Raw genomic sequence first — 18,207 nt, forward strand, 5'->3', positions numbered from 1 at the left:
ACAAGGAGGCTCCTGCCCACTGCTTCACCCAATGGAGGCTCATTGTCACAGAATTCAAGAGGGACTAACTGCAGGATGGCAGGCCACTAGGAGGGATCTCAGGAAGATGGGAAAAGGACTGGGCGTTTCCAAAGTGCACCTGTGGGCAGTGCCCCTGTCTCCTGAGGGAATATTTCTATTCCAAGCACATCACCCCCAGCTGTGCAGAGTAGGGCTAAGGGAGGCTGGTCTCCTTTCTGAGCCTCTGTTGTTGTTTAGTTGCTCAGTTGTGACTCTTTTCAACCTCATGGACCATAGCCCACTAGCTTTCTCTGTTAGTGGGATTTCCCAGGCAAGAATAGAAGAGGTTGCCATTTCCTATTCCAGGGGATCTTCCTGGCTCAGCCATCGAACCTGCGTCTCCTGCGTTGGCAGGCAGGCTCTTTACTGCTGAGCCATCTGGGAGGTTCATAGCTGAGCATTAAAGCCTCTTCCCAGTGCCTGTCCAAGCCTACTTCCTGCCCCTAACTCCACTTGCTTGCTCTCATTTACACCCTAAGCCCTCATCACACAAGTGTTTGCAAACACAGGATACTTAATTTGTGCACCTCAGAACCTGTCTCCTCTCGAGGCTGTTCCTTCCTCTGCCTGGAGCAGCCTACCTTGTCCTCCAGGGTCTGGCTCAGTGTCATGGCTGTCGTTGATCTTTTCGAGCCTCTCCAAAGCCCCCCACCCGCTTCCCGACCCACATGATTAATTCCTCTGCCCGCCCACCTCTGCTTACTGCCACTGGGCCATGCCCACTGCCCTCCACTCTTTCTCTCCAGTGGGCCTGTGAATCCCACATGGGAGAGAAATGGGGACCCTGGGGTGATCACAGGCTTGGGGGCCAGACAGCCCTCTGGTCAAGTCCTGGCTCCATCGCTCAGGAAATCAGCTACTTGGGTATCAGTTACTTGGTGATCTCTCCAAGCCTGAGTTTCCCTGTCAGTAAGACAAATTTACAGTGTTGCAACCTCAGGGTTTTTTTCTGAGTCTTTATTGAGATAACACACAGAAAATACTCAGTATGGTATCTGGAATATAGTAGACACACCAAAACTGTTTGTTGCAGAAACAAATGTGGTCCAGTCCCGAGTTCTTTGAAGACCTTGTATCTCCTGCCCCACCATTCCCACCAACATCCACAGGACTGTCTCTGTTTCTTCCCTGACAACATTATTTCTGTTCTTTGAACTCCATCAACTTCTTAATCACTTTGCAAGAATGGGAATGAGGGAAGGAGAATATGCCCACCAAGTCCTGGAAATTATTGCCATTCAGGGATCAGAAGACGAAGATTAGTTGCCTCTGTCTCACAAACAAATTAACCGAGTGGCAGCTTTTGGTGCCAAATATGATTCTTGTCGAAAGGATTAGACGTAGCAAATCCGGCTAGAATATACTGTGATCGTGTGTGCGCGCATGGGTTTTTTTTTAAAAGCAAAGCTGCAATAATCGTACATTTACAACTAATAAATTGGGTCCCTTAATTCCTCTGCAATAAGCCTTTGAAATATAATCTGTCATTTCAGACTTACAGAACATGACTTTTCATAATTATAATTCTCCAGCACACATGACTACTTATAATTAAATTCACTTTTAAGAAATCCAAGGCTTTTTTTTGTGTGTGTGGATTATCTGTTCGTACGATGTCATAATGGTAAAATGAATGTGTAATCTGTTGAATAAATTTGATTCGTTCTGATATAAAAAACACACTCTGCTATCGATCAAAAGCTGGAAAGATAAGATGAACAAAATATACACTATTTCTCAGCAATAGGCTCAAACAAAGGCAGAACAAACCCAAGCATGTCTTCCCATTCCTGTGTCCCTTTAGGGCTGCATAACCCCATAAAAGAAGAATGTTTGAAACAGAGTTGAAAAAACACAAATGTTAAATTATGGCCAGATTATCTGCTGAAGACCCATAAATTCTGAAAGACAGTTGAACAAAAGCCCCAGGCTGGATTCAGAAACCAGAAATGGCCCCAAATCAGTGAATACGTGCAAGAGACAGTACAGATTCACAACCTAAGACACAAAGGAAAAGATTAGCAGATAAAGAAAATGGGAAACTTGAACTCAGAGAAACAGAGCGAGCAAGCATTCATGGTTTAAAGGTATCATCTTAAGCTTTTAATAAAGAAGAGCCTAGAAGCTATGTTGCAGTTTTGCAACTCTAGACATAAACTAGTTAATATTTCATTCTTCAGATGAAGGCTGAGGTTGGATGCACCTTTGGAAGGGTTTATTACCTCCTTGTGCCTCTGGAGGGTTAAAGGCTGCCTCAGAGATAGGAGTTTCGGTAAGCACAGGACAGTTATCCCCATCAGTGCAAGTGTCCTCCCAGGTTGATTCCTCTACCTGAGGCCCGGGAGATCCTGCCAAGTAATTTTTCCTGAGAGATGCTACCTGAATGAGAGCCAAATATTCAGTATGCACCTGCTACCTTTGAGAGGAAGGGCTCCTTGGGAGACGAGCCCACTCAGAATAACTTGAGGTCCTGTGGAGTCTCAGATCAGCCCGTATCTTCAGGCCCTGTCCCAGGAGTCTCTTCCCTCCTTCCGGGGAGGCATTTATGGAGGCATTTCTTTTGGATGGTCCAGAAGGATCACAGGGAGGAAGTCATAGCAGATTCAGGCAGGTGAGCCTATTCAGACCAACTCACCAAACTCAGGTGTTGTCAGGACCAAGGTTAGTGTTGACCTTGGGCCGGAAATGAAATTAAGAACCAGACCAGAAGTGATCACAGGTGACAACTTCAAGTCTCAAAGAAGATACTCCAGTTTGTGCTGTGGGAAAGGAGAGGCCTGAAGAAGGGATGGCATGAGCCCAAAGTCACATGGAACTTAAGAGCCAAGATAGGTCTAAAGACCTTGACTTTTGATTTTTGGTCTGTACTTAAAACACACACACACTCAATATTATTTAAAAACTATATCTGGCTGCCTCCCTCTCTCAGGTCAGAAGACCAGAATAGGGCTGGAGATAAGATTGGGCTTGAGATTAGACTCATTTCTGTTTCTATCACATGCCCTTGTACCTGGAGCCATTAATGAATATTCAATGGATGGGTGGAAGGATGCACATGGATGGATATGTGGATGGATAAATGAATAAATGGTTGGATGGGTGAACAAATGGGTAGATGGATAGACGAACAGACAAACAGATGGATGGATGGATATTGAAATTGAAGAAGGGACAAAACTGGGGCCTCATAGTACCTCCCGGGACTGAAAGTCAAAGTTCATCTATGCGTATGTTTTATTTTGATAATAGAAGTGACCCACACAAGGGCGTTAAGTTTAAAATTTAAAAAATATAGATATCTAGATTTGAAAAAAGTCAGAAGACATAGTGACATCCAGCTTGAATTCCACATGTAAACAATCCTGAAGCTGAGTAGCAGCTGCCCTATTTGTGTGTGTGTGCTCAGTTGCTTCAGTTCTGTCTGACTCTCTGCAACCCTATGAACTGCAGTCCACAGCCTCCTCTGTCCATGGGATTCTCTAGGCAAGCATACTGGAGTGAGTGCCATGCCCTCCTCCAGGGGATCTTTCTGACCTGGGGATCGAACTCAGGTCTGCTTGCATCTCCTGCATTGCAGGCAAATTCTTGACCCACTGAGCCACCTGGGAAGCCCTCCCTTATCTTAGGGGAGGGTAATTTTGAGTTAAGCACAGTCTCCACCACTGCCTACTATCCCGCACCTCCCCCACACCCTCAGTTATGTCCCTTGTCTGGCCCCATAGGTATCAGCATTTTCAACTCCTGAGTTAAAAGCATCCCTGTGTCACTCCTGTCTTCCTTGGTTCACCCATGCTGCCCTGGTCAGTCTGAGGCTGACTTTCTCATCTTCCTTCCCCCTTGCTCTTCCACCCCACCCCTCACTCTCTGGTTCTGGGCTTTGTAGCCAGGTGATGCTAACCCCTGCCTTTTAATTCCCCTGCCTGCTAACTCGGGAAGCTCAAGAGACAGGAAGCCTCGAGTAGGCACCTGTGGCCCACCTCCCTCCAGTCTCCCAAGGGGTGGTACAGGGTCTGGACAAGAGTTCCCCTGTAGCAGAGAAGAAGGGTGGGCCAAGTGTCTGCCCTTTGTGGACAAGCAGGCAAGGCTTGAGGGAAGGGAATAGCCATCCATCAGGAAGTGAAAAGGGAATGATTTCTGAAAATGTCCCCCATGCACTTTTGTACTTCATTGACATTTTAATTAAAGCTGGAGCACCCTTTGGGAAGCTCTGCTCTGAAGTTGAAATCACTTTAACATGCTGCCCTGGTATAAGGTTGATGATGAATGGAGGCCTGGGGTTCTCATATGTTTCATGGTGCTTAGCAATTCCTTTTCACAATGCATTATGATGTTAAGACGGTTTATGAGTTTCTATTGGCTAAGTGCGGCCATATCAAATTATAATTTTGCTCAGTGGATTTTGCTCTAAGAAGATTAAAGGGCACCCAGGCCTTCCCCAGTGGAAAGGAGGTCCTTGGTTCACCTCAAGCTCAAAACAGGCCCCAGGAATTAAAATTGTTGCTGTAAAGGGTGAGGTGTGTGTGTGTCTGTGTGTGTGTGTGGCGGGGTGGGCACTGGTGCGATAGTAACTGTAGAATCACAACATTAGCATCATGTTCCTGAAGCTGATCTCACACGAGAACCTCCTCAATCCACATGTTATAAACTTTTGTTTACAAAACTATGCACTTAAAAAAAATAATTTTATTTATTTATTTTTGGCTGTGCTGAGTCTTCGTTGCTGCTCGGGCTTTTCTCTAGTTGTGGTGAGTTGGGGCTACTCTCTATTTACAGTGTGTGGGCTTCTCATGGTGGCTTCTCTTGCTGTGGAGCATGGACTCTAGAGCGTGGGCTTCAGTAGTTGTGGCTCCCGGGTTCTAGAGCATGGGCTCTGTAGTTGTGCACGGGCTTGGGATCTTCCTGGACCAGGGATTGAGCCCATATCTCCTGCACTGGCAGGTGGATTCTTTACCACTGAGTCACCGGGGAAGCCCCAAAACTCTGTGCTTTTATGTCTCATTTTGGTATTCAAGTTTTTTTTCTCTCGGTGACTGAAACTTGAGCACAGTCAGAGAGGTTCATGATATTGAGCACAATCAGAGAGGTTCATGATAGGAAATATTTGGACCAAGCCATTCATAGCATCAGTGTGATGTGTCTCTCTGATGAGTGGATGTTTACAGCTCTTGTTCTGTGCCAACATCATTTTATCTCTATCTCCTAAGTTTTGTGCAAAATGATTCTTGTAAGCATAGTGAGTGATATTATCAGTCTGAGATAGTTTAAACAATGAAATAAATGAAGAAAGCTGAAATAGAAACTGCTACCAAGGTTTGAGAATTTCAAATAAGTGGGGAAAAGATGGTTTCTTTAATAAATGTCTTTGGAATAGCTGGTTCCAGTTGGCTTAGTGGTAAAGAATCCGCCTGCCAAGCAGGAGACCTGGGTTCAATCCCTCAGTCGGGAATATCCTCTGGAGAAGGAAATGGCAACACACTCAAGTATTCTTGCCTGGAAAATCCCATGGACAGAGGAGCCAGGTGGGCAGCAGTCCATGGGGTTGCAGAGTCAGATAGGACTTAGCGACTAAACAGCAGCAGCAGCATCTGGAAAAAGTGTAAAGTGGATCTTGCCCCACAATTTATACTGAAATGAATTCCAGATGAATCAATATTTTGTACATTTGATAAAACCCAGAAGAACTGGGAAAAAATATAGGGAAACTTTAAAATAATCTCAGAATGGGTTGGAGTTTTCAAAATATGACTGAAACTCCAGAATCCATAAAAGAAAATATTGATCAATTTCCTACAAAGAAAAAAAAATTTAACACTGCATAACAATGACAATAGCAACAACAAAAACATTAAAAAGCAATTTATTTAAAAATTTTCGGTTGTGCTGTGTGGCATGTGGGATTTTAGTTCCCAACTAGGGATCAAACCTGGGCCCCCCGCTTTAGAAGCACAGAGTCTTAACCACTGGACCGCCAGGAAAGTCCCCTAAAAAGCAATTTAAACATGAAAAACTGTGTAATTTGTATTAGTCAAAGTTGGATTTAGTGAATATGTAAAGAATCTCTATAAAGCAATAAGAAAAAGTCAAACAACTGAACAGATAAATGTTCAAAGACTATGAACAGGCAAGAAAAATGAGATACTCTTTTTCATGGATTAGATTGGCAAATATGACACTTTGATAATATATTGTTTTGGGGGGATTCTGGAGAAATCAGTGGTTTCCTTGATGTAAGATTTATCTGCTCTGGGTGGATTCATGAAAAACTAAAGTCATTGTCCCTAAGGGGAAAAACAGGGTGGCTGTGTGCTGAATGTGAGAGAGACTGTTTTATTTTTTTACCTCACCATGTGACGTGTGGGACCTTAGTTTCCCACCCAAGGACGCCTGCGTTGGAAGCATGGAGTCCTAACCACTGGAGCACCAGAGAAGTCCTGAGAGAGAGTCTTTTACTATTTAGATGTTTTTTTTCCGTGTATGCATGTATTACCTGCTATTATAGACCTTGATGCTATACATTTGCATGTGTGTGCTGCACTGTTGCTCAGCTGTGTCTGACTCTTTGCAACCCCATGGACTAGAGCCCACCAGGCTTCTATGTACATGGGATTCTCCAGGCAAGAATGCTGGAGTGGGTTGCCATTCTCTTCTCCAAAGGATTCCAGACCCAGGGATCAAACCCTGGTCTCCTGCATACATCTACATACTGCTAGCTAATTTTCCGTGAATGGTTGCTAACATAGGTTTTAACTCAAGAATAAACATTTTGGAACCAATTTCACTTTAACAAGTAGTGTTCTCTCTTCTCCCTCCTCCTCCGCCCTCCAAATCCTCACGATCTTGGGTCAAGAGAACTAACATATAGTATGTGCGTGAGTGCTTAGTCACTCAGTCGTGTCCAACTCTTTTCAACCCCACGGATTGTAACCCACCAGGCTTCTCTGTCCATGGGATTTTCTAGGCAAGAATACTGGAGTGCATTGCCATTTCCTACTCCAGGGGATCTTCCCAACCCAGGGATCGAACCTGTGTCTCTTGTGCTTTCTGCATTGGCAGCCTGATTCGTTACCACTAGCGCCACCTAGGAAGGAACTCAGTAAATGGGAAATGAATGAATGACGGTGACTTCTCTGAAGATGGACTAAAATGAACCACTTCCTTCCTACTTCAAGAATAGGACCTGAACTCTCATTCTCCCCAGTTTAAACAGAAGAAAACTGGGTAGAATCAAATGACAGGCCACCTGGGTCAAAGGATGGCAGGAGGAAGTGGTCAGGCCCAGCTGCACCACTGAGGACAAGCTACTTAAACTCCTTGAGTCTCTGTTTCCTGGTCAGTAAAATGGACATGATAATGACAACCTCCAAGGGAATCAGTAGATATAAATTGAATTGAATACAGTTTTTATTAGCAAAAGTTAAGAGAAACTCCTGGTCACAGTTGAGATAAATAAGGGTGGGGGACAGGAAAAATGGCCAATGTGGTGGCTCTGGGGTGGGAGATGACAAAAAAGATAGCAGAAAGATTGGAGGAAGGTAGGGAAACAGCTTATTTGATACGTGGCTTAAAAATTTGTGGCCCAGGGACCTTTTGATTCTTTGGTGTGTAGTTGACTCAAGAGGCTGCCCTGGTGGTCCAGATACTAAATAGTAAAATTGGGACAGAATCTGAGTCCCAGTGTGGTTAAGATGCCGCACTTCCAGTGTCAGGGCCACGGGTTCAATCCTTGGCCAGGGAACTAAGACCCTGCATACTGCCACGTGTGGCCAAAAAAATAAAAAATAAAGTTGGCTCAAGACAGGGGTTACGTGAGGCCTACGAGTGTTTGTAACTTTGTCATCTGTTAGATCCATCTGCTTATTTCTATCTCTATATCTCTGTATTTCTTTTTATTTTTTAATTATTTACTTAATAATTTCCAGCTGTGCTGGGTCTTTGTTGCTGCATGGCCTTTTCTCTAGTTGCAGCCAGTGGGGGCCACTCTTTAGCAGTGGTACAGAGGCTTCTCATTGCGGTGGCTTCTCTTCTTGTGGAGCATGGCCTCTAGGGCGCTCAGACTTCAGTAGTTTCGGCTCCTGGGCTCTAGAGCACAGGCTCAGCAGTTGTGGTGCGTGGGCTTAGTTGCTGTGTGACAGGTGGGATCTTTCCTGATCGGGGATTGAATGTGGGTCTCCTGCATTATCAGGCAGGTTCTTTAGCACTGCACCACCAGGGAAGTCCTGCTGCTGCTGCTGATGCTGCTAAGTCACTTCAGTCGTGTCCGACTCTGTGTGACCCCATAGACGGAAGCCCACCAGGCTCCCCCGTCCCTGGGATTCTCCAGGCAAGAACACTGGAGTGGGTTGCCATTTCCTTCTCCAATGTGTGAAAGTGAAAAGTGAAAGTGAAGTCGCTCAGTCGTGTCTGACCCTTAGCGACCCCACGGACTGCAGCCAACCAGGCTCCTCCATCCATGGGATTTTCTAGGCAATAGTACTGGAGTGGCTTGCCATTGCCTTCTCCGAGGGAAGTCCTAGATCTCTATTTATGACAGAATGAGTATGTGTGGATGTGCTGCATGAATATACATGAGAATAATAGGAGAAATAAGAATAACAACAGCAACAGCAATATCTGCTTCCCAGGTGGCTCAGAAGGTAAAGAATCCACCTGCCAATGCAGGAAACACAGGAGACACAAATTCGATCCTGTGATATTTGTTAAGGAGTACGTCAAGGCTGTATATTGTCACCTTGCTTATTTAACTTATATGCAGAGTACATCATACACAATGCCAGACTGGATGAAGCACAAGCTGGAATCAAGAAAGCTGGGAGAAATATCAATAACCTCAGATATGCAGGTGACACCACCTTTATGGCACAAAGTGAAGAGGAACTGAACAGCCTCTTGATGAAAGTGAAAGAGGAGAGTGAAAAAGCTGGCTTAAAACTCAACTTTCAAAAAACTAAGATCATGGCATCTTATTCCCATCACTTCATGGCAAAAAGATGGGGAAACAATGGAAACAGTGACAGACTTCATTTTCTTGGGCTCCAAAATCACAGCAGATGGTGACTGTAGCCATGAAATTAAAAGATGCTTGCTCCTTGGGAGAAAAGCTATAACAAACCTAGACAGCATATTAAAAAGCAGACATTACTTTGCCAACAAAGATCCATCTAGTCAAAGTTATGGTTTTTCCAGAAATTATGTATGGATATGAGAGTTGGACCATAAAGAAGGCTGAGCACCAAATAATTGATGCTTTTGAACTGTGGTGTTGGAGAAGACTCCTGAGAGTCCCTTGGACTGCAAGGAGATCAAACCAGTCCATCCTGGAGGAAATCAGTCCTGAATATTCATTGGAAGGACTGATGCTGAAGCTGAAACTCCAATACTTTGGTCACCTGATGCGAAGAACTGACTCCTTGGAAAAGACCCTGATGCTGGGAAAGATTGAAGGCAGAAGGAGAAGGTGATGACAGAGGATGAGATGGTTGCATGGCATCACCGACTCAATGGACGTGAGTTTGAGCAAGCTTCGGGAGATGATGAAGGACAGGGAGGCCTGTTGTGCTGCAGTCCACGTGGTCGCAAAGAGTCAAACATGACTGAGTGACTGAACAACAACAACAGCAGCAACAATACCCTGTGTTTACTCTGTGCTGGTCTCAGTAGAGACTTGTCATGGGCTGTGAGAGGTGCAAGAGAAGAAAAGATAAATTGTGGGTCCTTTAGAACAAACATGGTTTTCCCTGGTGGCTCAGACTCTAAAGAATCTGTCTACAGTGCAGGAGACACAGGAGACACGGGTTTGATTCCTGGGTCGGGAAGATCCCCTGGAGAAGAGAATAGCTACCCACTCCAGTATTCTTGCCTGGGAAATCCCATGGATGGAGGAGCCTGGCAGGCTACAGTCTATGGGATCAAAAAGAGTTGGACATGACTGAGTGACTAACAGTTTCATTTTCAGTGACCTCTACTTAAAACCAGGAAAGTCAAAAGTGTTAGTTGCTCAGTTGTGTTTGACACTTTGCGACCTCATGGGCTGTAGCCTGCCAGGCTCCTCTGTCCATGGGATTCTCCAGGCACAAATACTGGAGCGGGTTGCCATTCCCTTGTCCAGAGGATCTTCCCCACTGAAGGATCGAACCCAGGTCTCCTGCATTGCAGGGGGATTCTTCACTGTCGGAGTCACCAGGGAACCCTAAGAAGCTTTCACATAAAACTCCATATTTCCAACGTGTTTGAAGAGGTGAAAGAAGGGAATTTACTGGCAGTCTAGGGTTAGGACTCTGTGCTTTCACTGTGGAGGGCACAGGTTTGATCCGCGGTCGGGGAACTATGATTCTGCAATCCTCCCAGCATGGCAAAAAAAAAAAAAAAAATTAAAAAAGAAGAGGTGGAAGGGCCAGTTTTTCCCCACAATGCCACTGGCATGTACCCCTGGGGTGTCTCTGAGCTGTCTTCGCCCGTTTGGAAGGGACCTGCCCTCTGCATTCTCCTCACTGCTGTTGGAGCCAGAACCCGAGATCAGCCAAGGATACAGAAGATTCAGACAATCCTCTTTCAATAGTGGGGTGGTGGGGCCCTCAGCAGCCCGCGGTGTCCTAAGGTCACTCCTGGGAGCCTCTGTCTCCCTCAGGCCCTCTGCTTGTCACCCCCGTGGAGCTGTGGAATACTAACAGCGGCTGCTGCTTGTGGACCGTCTCCCCCACCTACAGCATCAGCTCACATGACTGTCTCGATAGCCCTGGGCCAGGGTTACACTGTCCACTTACAAATGAAAAGACAGTGCCTCACCCAGCACCACGCCCTTAGGAAGTGCCGAGGCCAGACCTGAGAGCTTCCCTTGACCATCGTCTATGCGTCAGTCTGCAGAGGTGACTGGGGCAGGGGATCCCCCGACCTGGTCCAGGTTTGAAAGAAGGGAGATGGGAGGAGAACTAAGGGAGTTAGAGACAGGAAAGCCCCGAATCAGAGTCAGTGAAGGGTGGGAGGAGCTTTCCGACTGTTTGGTTCAATGCTCTTGTGCTTTCAGTGGAGGAAATGGGGGCGGTAGCGGCTTCAATGACACCCAGGAGGTTTGGGATAGAGGACCGGGTCATCACAATCATAGTAGTGGCCTGAGTCTGGAACCTACTACCTCCACTCTCGACTTGGCCATTTAATAGGCCCCTCCCTGATAACCCACTCCAGTGTTCTTGCCTGGAGAACCCCATGGATGGAGAAGCCTGATAGGCTATAGTACACGGGGTCGCAAAGAGTCAGACACGACTGAGCGACTCCACTTCACTTCACTTCTTCACTTCCCTGATAGCTCAGTTGGTAAAGAATCCACCTGCAATGCAGGAGACCCTGGTTCGACTCCTGGGTCAGGAGAATTCACTGGAGAAGGGATAGGCTACCCACTCCAGTATTCTTGGGGTTCCCTTTTGGCTCAGCTGGTAAAGAATCCACCTGCAATGCAGGAGACCTGGGTTCAATCCCTGGGTTGGGAAGATCCCTTGGAGAAGGGAAAGGCTACCCATTTCAGTATTCTGGCCTGGAGAATTCCATGGACTGTATAGTCCATAGGGTCGCAAAGAGTCAGACACGACTGAGTGACTTTCACTTTCCCTCTGCAGCGTCTTTACCTTGCTTGGCTAGAAGGAGGGGAATGTCCATCTGTCTGTCCATCCATCCATACCTGGGTCTTTGTCCTTTGACCCCCCCTCCTCCAGAGCCTGTGGCTGATCTTTCCACATGACAGGTTCCCTCTTTGGACTTTGAGAAGTAAAAACCCAGCCGCCACTGCTGTGCACCCATACTTGAGCCTGGAGGAATGTTAAAATTCAGCTGGAGAGGTGCCTAGTGCGTCAGAAGCCTAGATTAAAAAAAAAAAATGGATTTCAGGCAAGAGGAAAAAATAAAGAAGCAAGACTTAAAATGTCCTGTGAAATGGAGAGCATTGGCCCCCCCGGGCGCAAACGTCTGCGGGAGATGACTCCTTTAGAAAGCGGTGAGTTTCGTGTGAGCACAGATGCATTTTGTTTTCCTAGGAGGAATCGATGATTAAATTATCAGAAACCAAGCTCAAAACCAGGCTGCCTGCATCTTCCCCCAGCCGTCCCCAGTGTCTCCTGCTTATGAGGTGCCAGCTTTATCTCGGAAGCTTTAGTTTAAATGCCCAACATATCTTATTAATGAAAGTAATAAGCTGTTGTTTATATATGTCATAATGGGGAATATGACTATTTAATATAAATCTGACATTTAAATTCCGCTTAGTTCTGAGATGTGGACGATATCAAGGCATAACTCTTTACCCTGGAGTAAAAACTCCCTGGGTCTGCATTTTCCAGCATTGAAGTTTTCAAAGTAATCAGGTTCCTTTTTTTTTTTTCTTTCCAGAGGAACCAAATTGTGAAGACATCTGTTCTGTTATTAATTTCACATAAATCTTAAGCTCCTCAAGGCCAGAAATGAGGCTTCATTCACGTCGAATTAATGAAACATGATTGTAAGTCCCTTGCATGGAAATGCTGTCACACAGTTCTGAGCTGCTTAGTGCACTGAGTAATCTCAGAAACTGCCAGGGGACAGCCACGTGAAATCCACCCTCCCCTCCCGCCACCACCCGAAAACAATATCTGAAAATATCACAACACTAACTATATCCTGGAAGATTAATAGCAGATGAAAATTTCTGGGAAATGAATCAGCCTTTCTCGGTAAAGGATACAAATATCCTGGGCAAAAGCAGATTGTACTGTGTAAGAGCTCTTTGGATACAGTTTAATAACTGTGCCCGGGGAGGCCCTAGGTATGCCTGAAAGGAGGGGGGTATCCTGGGATGCCTTGCAGTGAGGTCTTTGGGGATCATATTAGAGACATGGTTCAAATCTAGGTGGCATAGGTTTGAGATGGGAAACCTGGACTGGCCGGAGCATGATATATGTGTGGGTATGAGACTGCATGTGTTTATGTGTGTGTGTATATATGAGTGTGTATGAGTGGATGAACATGTGTGTGTGTGTGGATGCAATGAAGTTTGTGCAGGTCGCGTGAAAATGTGTGCACTGTTTGTTTTTGTGAGTGAGCATATGTGGGTGTCTGTGTGTATGAATGTAGGTGAGTTTGGGTGTCAGAGTGTGTATGATTTTGTGCGTGCATGGGTCCACGCATTTGGTGTAAGGGTCAGGATATGTGTACACAGAACACGTCTGTCTGAGTTGGCATTTGTGTTGTATGCATGAGCATAAATGGTGCACGTGAGTGCCTGGAGAGAGCATGTATGTGTGTAGGTGTGTGAGTTCGTACAAGTGTGTCCATAGGAAGCCTCTCTGGATGGACATGAATCCATTGGTAGGAGACCTATCTCTGTAGCTCTGCACCATCTTGCACCCGCCTGAATTCTTCTTGAAAGGAACTTGCTTCGGGGTTTTGCGTGTGTGGGGCATGATTTTTTGTGAAATAACTGAGATTTGCCAGCAGAAAGATTGTCTGGAGGGAGACGGGGAAGGGGGAGCCTGAGATTTCTTAATCAAACTTCTTCCAAGAGTTATTTTTGGTCTTCCGCTGAGCTGGGACCCCAAAAAAGAATCTGCATATGATATTTACATCTCAAATCTTCAGAGCCTCATTAGCTTTGATATTTATTTATTTATTTATTTGCAAAAAAGGAATTTAAATCAAACAGAGAGGCTCCAAAGCAAAAACCTTTGAATGCAGGGCAAAATTAATTAAAACAGGCAGCCGATGGGTAGAGTGGAATACAATAGAACTCGGAGAAAAGGCAATGAAAACTAATTAGATTCAGATGGGAAAAAAATCCTTCCTTGTTTTAGTGGTCATCTATTGGTAATGAACTGATATTGGAAGTAAAGATCAGAATTTGAAACCCTGTTTTTCTAGAAGTTTCCCTCTTCGTTTCCCTCTTCGTTTCCCTAAGGCTCTGATCTTCCAAACTAAGCCAATCAAATGATTGGAGGTCATGTTTATTATGTTTTGGAGCCAACATTCTCGTCTGTATCAGCGTCCCCCAAATAGCAAGTAGGTGGAATAAAGAGACAGCCGAATGCAAGGGATGTTGAACTCCCAAGAGTTAGCGTTAACCCAAGTAGTGGAACCAATTTGTGTATATGAGCAGATACAGTCACAGCTACATTTTTGCCTCTGGATAGTTTGAGGCTTTGTTTCACCATCCACGCTTTGTAGATCTGTGAAAAACATTTCCATCCACCCAGTGGAAAAACCCTTGACCAACAATATAAGAAAGAGTTTTAGCTTTGTTTAGCATAAGACTGAATCAAGGGGTCCCGCTTTCTTGTCGGGAGTGCTTTTGAATGAAATGATCAGTTAGTCTGTATGCATTTTGTCCTTCTGTATTATGCAACAGCACAAGCATACAGCTGTCACAGGGGGACAATTCCATGCATAGCCAGCCTGTCACAAAGTTTTCAAGTTGGCCACATGTGTCTTTGGCAAGTCCTAGGTCCCCTTTCAGCTTCGTTTAGAATCTCCTTTCTACCACCCCCCTCCCTCCTCAAACCCACTGCTTAAGTCTCTCTGAATGACCCTGGGTCATTTCCCGTTAAAGAGGGTGGGCTTTGAGGAACACCATGATAAGCCATAGTTCAATTTAAAAAAATGGTGAAAATGCTAATGGGGAAATTTTAGGCTTTGTGGCAGTTGGATGAAAGGGATATTTTTGAACAAAAAAAATCTTTCCAATGATTCCTCAAAACAATTCTCCTCCAATGCATAGAGATGGCCTTGTTCAGATAAGTCAGTAAATAAAACCAGATCTCAGTTTTCCTCTGTGTAAAGTGGAAGGAATTGAATTGGAACTTAAAGAGTGATCTTTAAGATTTCTTAAAGCCAGTATAATTAGTGACTTTAGCACACACACACACATGTATGTGTGTGTGTATATATACACATATAAATATAAATACATACATTACACACACATATAAATATGTGCTCACAGAGAGAGTAACTGCTGTGTATAAGGAAAATCAAGGCTCTCCCTTATGAGCAGCATATGGATTCATTCACTCACTCACTCACTCATTCATGCATGTCTGTCACCCATGGGCTGAGGTCCTGTTTCCCACAGTTCTGTGTCATTTCATTTAATCTTTGCAGCAACCATTTGAGCTGGGTATCCCATGGACAGAGGAGCCTGGTGGGCTGCAGTCTGTGGGTCTGCAAAGAGTCAGACACCACTGAGTGACTGAGGACACACACGTGCACATTCCTCACAGGAGCAATCGCTAATCTATGTAACTATCAGTACAGTACAATATACTGTTCATGGGGCTCTCAAGGCAAGAATACTGAAGTGGCTTGCTATTCCCTTCTCCAGTGCACCACGTTTTGTCAGAACTCTCCACCATGACTTGTCCAACTTGGGTGGCCCTACACAGCATGGTTCATAGTTTCACTGAGTTAGACAAGGCTGTGATCCAAGTGATCAGTTTGGTCAGTTTTCTGTAACTGTGGTTTCCATTATGTCTGTAGGAAATCAGTGCTGAATATTCACTGGAAGGACTGATGCTGAAATTGAAGCTCCAATACTTTGGCCACTTGATGTGAAGAACTGACACATTAGAAAAGACCCTGATGCTGGGAAAGATTGAAGGCAGGAGGAGAAGGGGACGACAGAGGATGAGATGGTTGGTTGGCATCACTGACTCAATGGACATGAGTTTGAGCAGGCTCAGGGAGTTGGTGATGGACAGGGAAGCCTGTTGTGCTGCAGTCCATGGAGTTGCAAAGAGTCAGACATGACTGAGTGACTGAACTGAACTGACTGACACTACAATATGGGCCAATCAGAAAGGACACCGAGTGAAGCCTTTATCTGTGCCAGCTACGCATTCAAGATGAGAAAAGGTGAGGGTCTGGGGGCGGCACAGGAAGCAGGGATGGCTGGCAAAATGGAGGGGGGCTTGTGTTAGTCACTCAGTCGTGTCCAACTCTTCAAGACCCCATGGACCATAGACCAGTCCTCTGTCCATGGAATTCTCCAGACAAGAATAATGGAGTGGGAAGCCATTCCCAGGAAGGAATTGCCTGCAATGCAGGAGATCCAGGTTCAATCTCTGGGTCAGGAAGATCCCCTGGAGAAGGGAATGGCTACTCACTCCAGTATTCTTGCCTGGAGAATCCCCATGGACAGAGGAGCCTGGAAGACTGCAGTCCATGGGGTCACAAAGAGTTGAACATGACTGAACGACTAAGCACACACATACCACCAGGGAAGCCCTATTTATCACCTGACTTGGGGAGGGTTTCATTTTTAAATGACAAGGACAAGCTGGACCACACACCATATCTGGATATGGTTGAACATAACCCATGATATTCAATCTCCAAATTCTGCTAAGGACAACAGTGAAGCTCTGGGAGGTCAAGTAACCTTCTCAAGGACAACCCACTAGGCAGTGACAGGCCTGAACTGGAAGCCAGTTTAAGTCTTTAAGACCCCAAAGTTCCACATCCTTAACCACCATGCTGACTGTAGAGAAGTCTATAAGCTAAATTCAGTTAAGTCCCAGGCTGGCCCAGCGTTTCTTTCCCAAGATCCCAAGGAGACATTGCAGGATCCAGTTTGAGTTAAGGTAGAGCTGCCAGATTTAGCAAATAAAAAAATACAGGATGCTCAGTTAAATTTGAATTTCAGATAAACAACCATAATATTTTTGCATATTTTAGCATATTGCACAGCACAGAGTTATAATAAAAGATTATTCATCATTGATCTGAAATTCAAATTTAACTGGACATCCTGTATTTTATCTGGCAAATCTAAGTGGTGGGTGAGGGAATAGACACAGGGATGCCAAGACATTTCAATTCAGAAAGATTTTCTTTTCTAGGCACTCCCTTCTCGGAGGCTGCTAGGTCTCAGGGCAGTAGAAGTCCTTCTAACCTCACCCCTTGTACCTTCTTGATTCTGAAGTCAAGACGCTAGGCCAGAGGGTCATCTAAGCTATAACTCTGCCTCTTCTGGCCCTCTCTCCACACAAAAAGGCAGAACCCACGGCACAGTGGCTTGGCTTTGAAGCCCGGGAACATGGTCCACCAGGCGTGTCCTCCTTTCTGAAGCACATGGAAACTATTCCCTTCCAGAAGGTCTTCATGGTTAGTCTGGTGCGAGTTTTGGTGTTTCAGCTGCAGTTATAATTTCTGTAGCACCCACCCCACCCCCTGCCCGGCCCCAACTCAGATGGTATTTATTAGAATACATTGCTTTTGAAAAGAAAACTGCATCTTAATTAAAGGTTGGCGATCCAAAGCCTGCTTGCAGATGAGAAAAATTAAACAACTACTATGAACAGGGCCATGAGTCTCCTGTTGGTTAAAACCCCATCCACACGATGAGGCTCTCCCATGTTTCAGGCCATCCCCTCATCTTCATCAGATGCTGTGTGTATGACAAATAGAAATGAACCACAAGGCTAAAGAGAGCAGCTTTCAGAGCAAAAATGGGCTTGTCTTCTATTTTAATCATTCCCCTTCATGGGCTGCAGCCCACACACAGTGCCTGGAATGGGGTTATTGAAGGTTGTTTGTGCTGGATCTTCCTTGCTGTGCGGGCTTTCTCTAGTTGCAGTGAGCAGGGGTTACACTCTAGTTGTGGTGCACGGGCTTCTCATTGTCGTGTCATCTCAGGCTCGAAGGGTGTGTGGGTTTCAATTGTTGCAGCACGTGGGCTCAGTAGTTGTAATTCAGGAGCTCAGTTGCTCTGCAGCATGTGGAATCTTCCCAGACCAGGGATTGAACCTGTGTCTCTTGTGTTGGCAGGCAGATTCTTTACCACTGAGCCACCTGGGAAGCCCAGGGAAGGTTGTTTGATGTCCAGAATTCAGCCTCACTGTGCACCTCCAATGGATTGGAAACTGACCCACTGGTGTGTATAGTGGTTTCTGAGATTAGGTGGAGGCTGGAAGAATCTGGCCTTTGTCTCACTTCTGAACCAAGATGGACTTAAGCTGGTGGAGAATAAAAACACACTTTCTCTGGGGGGCTTCTTAACTTGAATTCCATAGAGCAGAAGCTGCCTGAAGGATTCCTGGGGGAGAATTCAGGGAGTCTGTGAACTTAGATGGGAAAAATGTATATATCCATGCCCTCCTCCAGGGGATCTTCCCAACCTAGGGATCGAACCCAGGTCTC

The 18,207-nt window shown here is 45.4% G+C and overlaps 1 long non-coding RNA gene across 2 annotated transcripts in view; it reads right to left on the bottom strand.

Annotated features, from left to right (window-relative positions):
• Positions 1-769: 769 nt before the first annotated feature.
• Positions 770-18,207, bottom strand: part of LOC129547098 (uncharacterized) — a 64,094-nt gene continuing 46,656 nt past the window's right edge. For both annotated transcript variants that reach the window (XR_008684009.2, XR_008684010.2), the window contains one exon: positions 770-18,103. This is a non-coding gene — a long non-coding RNA (uncharacterized LOC129547098). The remainder of the gene's footprint in view (positions 18,104-18,207) is intronic.

Source organism: Moschus berezovskii, chromosome 22, assembly GCF_049115385.1.
Source record: "Moschus berezovskii isolate FMDL1 chromosome 22, NW_MosBer_1.0, whole genome shotgun sequence".
In the NCBI taxonomy this organism is placed as follows: Eukaryota; Metazoa; Chordata; class Mammalia; order Artiodactyla; family Moschidae; genus Moschus; species Moschus berezovskii.